General features: G+C 51.0%; 1 protein-coding gene across 9 annotated transcripts in view; it reads right to left on the bottom strand.

Annotated features, from left to right (window-relative positions):
• Window positions 1–2,976: 2,976 nt before the first annotated feature.
• Window positions 2,977–6,875, bottom strand: part of SEMA3B (semaphorin 3B) — a 93,120-nt gene continuing 89,221 nt past the window's right edge. For all 9 annotated transcript variants that reach the window (XM_025204378.1, XM_025204383.1, XM_025204374.1 and 6 more), the window contains one exon: window positions 2,977–5,114. The gene's annotated coding sequence lies outside the window, so the exon portion shown is untranslated. The remainder of the gene's footprint in view (window positions 5,115–6,875) is intronic.

Raw genomic sequence — 6,875 nt, 5'->3', positions numbered from 1 at the left:
CAGGGGGTCAGGTTAGATGATCTGTTCAGGTCCCTCCTGACCCTAGCTACTATGAAATTATGAAACTATGGGATTATCAGACACCTTTCATTCTACAAGAGAGCTATTTCTATCCCTTAACCTGGGGACTGCAAACACATGACTTCAGACACCATGCATATTGATTGTTGAGCCAGAACTCCAGTCCCATCACACTAAGCCTTTCATTAACTAATGAGTCCAGTCTTACAGCAATTCTGGTTCTTTGCCTGCTACTTGGCTTGAAAGCTGTTTAAAAAAATCACACTTTTGAGAGTTAGAAAAATTCTAATTCCCATTACGAGTTTGTCTATATTCATTTCAGAGCCTGTGCTGGTGGCATTCAGGAGTCTACAGGTTCTTCTCTTTCCCCAGTATTCACTCTATGAATGCACTTGCAAAGGATCATCCTATTCTCCTTCAGTCTCCATTTTGTTACGCTAAACAAGCCTGGAGTCTTTATTCTTTATTCTTCTTTCATAAAATAAGTTCTCCATTCCTGTCACCAACTAGTAGCTCTTTTTAAAACCTGTTTCTGCTTAAGCTCATCTTTTTTTTTTAATATTGGTGGCCAAAACTGCAGTTTCCCTAATGGAGTTTTACTAATGCCTTGTGCAACAGTCCTAGTACCTACTTGTTTCTCCTGAGCACACCCCAGGTACTATAGCCTAGGATTGCATTAGCCTTTTTCACAGCTACATGGCACTGGTGGCTTGTAGTTACCCTATGATGGACCCATACACCCAGGTCCCCCTCTTCCTCTGTTGTCTCCATTCACAAAGTGCTCTTGCCTGAGTTATAGGATCAAGTCTGTGAGCACAGAGCCTAAGCTGGATTCATTACCAGAGCTGGTTAGCAGTTTCCCAGGGAACCTCTGCACATTGGAAAATGCTGATTTGGTGAAACTGAAGCCTGCCATGCAAAGGCCTAAGTTCAATGATTTTTTTTTTTTACTTGAAAGTAGTCTGAAAAAAACCCCTGCTCAGAATCATCAAACTTTCATTTTGACCTTGTTAAATAAAGTAGTTGGGTTTTTCCATTTAAAAGGACTTGCTTAGGAAAAATATCAAGCAGATAGTATTAAAAAGACAGCTCCACAGTCTAAACCCCAAAGGGTTCACTGCCCTGAACCAACATATTTAAAACACATTTGCAAAATGGTTCAGGATTTGACTTCTTGTCTTAATTTGGAACACAAAAAAATTTCAAAACAAGTGTGAGAAGGGAACCATTTTAGTCCTAGTTCTACGCCTACATCTCTAGCCAGGCTCTAGCCACTGTCTGTGACAGGACTGGATTTGCAGTGGCAGGGGTCTATAGGTCAAGACTGACGAGTATTAACTGAGTTCTGTGCAGGGAGCCCAACCTGGCAGAGCTGGGGATTTGCAGCCAGACAAATGTCTGCAAATCATAACCCAGAAAATCTTCCCTTTCAGGGGCATGGCTGGACAGGAGCTGGGGCAGGAGAGATGAGTGCAGAGGAGTTAATGTGAGTTGGTTCAAGAGTAAAAGATGAAAACCTAACCACTAGGGCTGTGTGAAACGGCAGCGCTCCATTTTGAATTTTGTTTCCATTTGAAACAGCTGGTCCGCTCTGTTCCCTCGAAACGGTCGAAGTGGCAAAACTCACCCATAGGATATAATGGGGAAGGTCAAAACAGCCTATAACGTTGTCATTTCTGGCCTGATGTGAATGAAACTTGTAAGAATGGTAGTCCCTTCTGAGGGCATGAAGCCTGCCAAGTTTCAAGGAGATAGGTGCAGGGGGTTTGGAGACACTGCATCCCAAAGTCTTGAAAGCAAAACTCATGTCATGGGTATGTGTTAAGCCACAGAGGGGTCAAAACTGCAGGCATGCTAGCCCGTGCTGAGGCCATGAAGCCTGCCAAGTTTCAAGGGGATAGGTGCAGGGGTTTGGGGAAAACTGTACCTCAAGCTGCAGACAAGCAAAACTCATGGCAGGGGTGACATAGCGTGTGTTAAGGCGCAGCAGGGTGAAAGCTGCAGGCCTGCTAGCCCCTGCTGAGGCCACGTAACCTGCCAGCTCTCAAGGAGATCAGTGCAGGGCTTCTGGGTTTTGGGGCCTTGCACCTCTGGCTGCTGACGGGCAAAACTCGAGACATGGGTGCTTGTGCAACTGCTGCCTCTCATCCGGAAGCAGGACTGAAGATCCCCAATCTGTTGCCACCGGGGACTTGGGAGTAATAATTGACCAGAGTATGAACATGAGCCGACAGTGCGATGCTGTAGCCAGCAGGGCCAACAATACCCTGATGTGCATCAATTGATGCAGCTCCAGTAAAACCATTGCAAAGAGGTGATTCTCCTGCTCTACTTGGCTGTACTTGGCATTGGAGAGACCGCAGCTGGAGTACTGCGTCCAGTTCTGGGCTCTGCGCCTTAACAAGGACGTGGTAAAGCTTGAGAGAGTCCAGAGAAGAGCTACCCATATGATCAGAGACTTGCACAGCAAGCCATACAAGGAAAGCCTGAGGGACCTGGGACTCTTCAGCTTGAAAAGGAGAAAGCTGAGAGGGGGCTTGGTAGCAGCTTACCACTACATCGGAAGCATACATCTAGGGTTTGGTGAACAACTGTTTACCAGGGCACCCTTGGGGAAAACTAGGAATAATGGTCACAAACTCCTGGAAGATTGTTTCAGGCTCAACAATAGGAAAAACTACTTCACAACTAGGGTGTTCAGATTGGAATAAGCTCCCTCCAGAGGTGGTGCAATCACCTATCCTGGAAATCTTCAAGAGGAGACTAGACAGTCACATCGCTGGGGTCACCTGACCCCCAGTTGTCTTTCCTGCTTGGTGTAGGGGGCTGGTTTTGCTGGAGATGCATCAATTGAAAGGGTATTGTTGGCCCTGCTGGCTACAGCATTGCACTGCCAGCTCATGTTTGTACTGTGGTCAATTATTACCCCCAGGTCTGTGGTGGCAAGTGATGGGGGATCTTCAGTCCTGCTGCCTGATGAGAGGCACTAGTTGCACAAGCACCCATGTTACGAGTTTTGCCTGGTGAAAACTGGTGGTGAAATTTCACAGAACCCTACTAATCACACTGGCTCCTTTCACTGGGGCCTGAGAACAGTGCAAACCCCCCTGCTCCTTCCTCCCCAATCCACCCCATCACTGCAGAAGCTCTGAGCTCTGGTGTTGGGTGGTGACCACAGCTTGGCTCATCTGATCAGTGGTAGGTCTGCACAGATGACAAATCTTCCCCCTGGCAGTGCCCACTGCTCCTCAGACCTGTCCCTGCCTGCCTGATGAGCATAGCTGTGGTGCTCCCTCTGATGGCTGACAGAGGGAAGGCATGGCCAGGCCGGAGAGGCAAGGAAGAACAGACACCACAGTCCTCCAACTTCCAACTCTGGGTAAAAGGCATTGGCATTGATGCTGTTGTAAATGATTGATCGGAACCAGCCGGCTGGTAGGCAAAGAGAGACACTGGCCCCTTGAAACCCAGCTTTCCCACCTGGTGTTGGGCCAATAAGTCAATCTCCTCCACTGCTTCCAGGGCCCAGTGCTTAGGGGACCCATCGGGGCAACTGGAGGTTACTCAGCCGCATAGTGATCCCCAACAATTCAGGCCCCAACCCCCACTCAAACTCCCATGCCCAGTACCCTACAACCCTGTCCTACACCCTAACACCCACCACTCTGCAACTACCAACTTAGACCCAGCACGCCCAGGGCCTCCATTTTCATCCACTAATTCACCCCATGGAAGTGTCCAGTGGCATCCGGTGGTGTAGGCTAAGCACACTAAGCATCACAAAAGCCACTGCATGCTACAGAAGCACTGAAGGGCTGCCTCTGACACCACCTCCAACCCTGTGCCCCTGGCCCCAGGGGGCATGCATGGCAGCCCAGCCTCCATCAGCTTGCCCCAGCCTCCTTCCTGCCTTCTTGGGGCAATTCTCCCCCCACAGCCTGGGAGGAGCAGTTCCAGGGGTGCTTCATCCTCCCCCTCCCAAGCAGGCAGGGGCACCAGGAGCACGCAGAGCTGCCCCAAGCTGTGAGGCTCTTCTTGCCCTCCCCGCACCCCTCAGCAATAGGCCCTACTCTCACAGGGCAGGTTGGATGCACTGGTGCTGACTCCAGAGCAACCCTGATTGACTGCAGAGACCTAGGAGGTGGGGCAGTAAGAAAGACAGCCAATCAGAACAGGCTTACCCTCAGAGCAGAATCTTGCGGAAGGCAGGAGGGTCTGCTGCCACCACCAGGGGTGTCAGCGAGTGTCCTGTCCTTGGGCAGGAATCCAGGCTGTAGGCAGACCCCAGAGACTGGTGCCATCTCATGTCCAATGTGCATTGCACTCTGCCTCCTCCAGCAAGGCCTGTGAGTGCCCTTGCAGAGCTAGAGAGGCATAGGCCCCCAGTAAACCCCTACTCTTTCCAGCTCTACCTGTCAAGTCTCCTGCACTCCAGGCATGTTGCCCACTGGTTCCAGCTCCACTATCAGGGGCTCCTCATCCTTTTTGTACCCCAACTGCTTGGGAGGGACAGAGTGTGGGTTACCTTTGCCACCCACTGAATTGCTCTGTGTTCTATGGTCATGCCTCTGGGTCGCTGCATAAGCCACATGCCAGGATTGCTATCTCAGACTGAGGCAGTGGGGATCTAGTCGCGGGACAGGGAGGAGACTTTCATTGATTTCTCAAAAGCAGGAGGCCGCGGATTAATCAACTGCTTTTATTGTGTTAATTTAGTACAAGCCCGCTGGGGTGTCCAGTTCTGTCTGTCCCGCTCTCCTTTCATGCCCTAACTGTGTCCATGGAGCTGAGCACAGGCTGCCAGGGCTGCACTCACACATCCTACCTGGAGCAGCAGCCTTCCTTCACTTTCTTCACACTTGCTCTTCTACGTCTTCCTCCCATCTTGCTGCCTTCCAGATGAGCCACATGTACAGCTCCGAGGGAATGTGTCACTACAGTTAGTCGCAGTGGATCTAAGGGGTGCTTTCATCACCTCTCGGCTGTTTGGCACCAAACCGGGTTCAATCTCATCATCCCCAAAAGGTTAAAAACATTCTAGTAGATTCCTGGCTGGGATTTCTGGGAGCTGTCCTGGCTCTGAAACACACCCTCTGATCAGGCAAAGGAGAAATGGGGAGAGGAAGAGCTCAAAACAGGCAGCTGGGGAAAAAGTCTAAGCTTTTCAGGTGGAGAAAAGCCCCCTCTCAACGATCTCATGCTTCACCTACAGGTACTGGAGGATCTGTGAGCTCCATCACACATGGAAGCTGGGGACAGGCTTTAGGGGCCTCCTTATCTGGTTTTATTTTGGTCATGAATTCAATACCTCTTAATCCTTGTGGATATGCCTTCACATACTGATCTCCAAGTGCATCACTCATGCATTACAAATGAAGGAGCAAGGGCACTCAGCAGGGCAGGAGCAGAGCTGTGAAGAGAACCTAGGTCCCTGACTCCTGTTGTCTGCTCACTGGGCCTGTGGCTGGTGAAATGCCTTGTGTGCCCCAGAGCTGAGCCCCTACCTATCTGGGGAGAAAGCAGCCAGGAAAGTGTCCTCTACCCAGCCAGGTGGTCAAAAGCAGTGGTGTACTGCATCCCCTCAAGAACTCACCTATTCAGAGCAGGCCTGGGACCAGCTATTGGGCTGTGGTAACTTCCCATTGCTACTAGCTGTGGGCTGGACTTGCCAATATGGAGTCAGATCCCATCTCTGCAGGGCCTGGGAGTGATTTCAGATCAGGGGCTCCCAGAGCAATTTATTTCCAAGCAGGCCCAAGTGCAAGACAGCAGCCCATGGGAATGATTAACTCAACCCTCAGGGATGGCTGATCCTTGGTCAAGTTCATGGAGAGTTATGTGCTTCCACGTGGGCCTTGGTTAAGATCTCCCTGGGTCTGTCAGTGAAGAGCAGACTCAGCGCCTTTCAGGACACAGAAGGACTCCTGTCCTCCCTGTCAGGAACCTGGCTGCCTGTCATTGCTCACTGCTCCCCAGGCCCATCCTGCTGGAAGGTTTCCTAATGACTCTGCTTCTAATTCCATATAAGGGCACATCTCATAAAGGGAAATTCCCAGTGGCTCTCTGATCTCCATCTCAGCCCCAGATCTCCATATACAGCTCTTCTCCTCTTCCACCCCAGGAAATACCAGTCAGGAATGTCCTTGTGGTCCCTTGGGGGCCAGCGTGTCCCAAGGAGGGTTTACATTCATCAGCAACAGTCCATTAATAAATACATCAGTGGTTCTGTTTTGTACCCAAGGGGCAGGGAGCTCAGCGACCCACATCCATACCCCTGTGCCCCACACCAAGCATGGGGACACTGGCAGCTGTCTCTGGGAGGTTCCCAATTCCAGAGGGGCTTGGATAGAAGAAGTAGTGGGAAGGGCCCACCAAATGCCGAAAGAGTCTCTGGCAGAGTAGACCAGTGGGGCATGAAGTGACCCAGGCTAAGCATGGCCATGCTCAGACTCAGGCTGCAAGTTCCTGGAAGAGAGTGTTAGAGCACGATGCCTCTACTAGCTGGTGGCCCCATCTACCAATGACAGAGACAGCGGGGCTGGAAGGACAAACCAGGTGCCCCGTCTCATCCCATCCTGATGGGCAGGGTAACAACACAATCTCCCATCTCTTTTGGTCTTTCAAGGCCCGGGCAACCCCTCTTTGGCTGTGTGCTGTGGAAGAGGCTGCATGTCCCCTGGGGGCTTTGTCTGCAGGGCTGAATATGCCCCTCTCCAGCCATGGCCAGCTCAGGAGAATAGCAGCTGAACTGCATGGTTGATGATGCCTCCCCTACTAGCTATGTGTGGAGGTTGTATACTGGAGCCGTTTCGGTACCTCTATGGGAGCCATCTCCTCTGCACGGTGGTTTCAAT

The sequence above is a fragment of the Alligator sinensis genome, unplaced genomic scaffold (genome assembly GCF_000455745.1).
Source record: "Alligator sinensis unplaced genomic scaffold, ASM45574v1 scaffold858_1, whole genome shotgun sequence".
Lineage (NCBI taxonomy): Eukaryota > Metazoa > Chordata > Crocodylia > Alligatoridae > Alligator > Alligator sinensis.
This window is presented reverse-complemented; position numbering and strand designations above follow the sequence as displayed.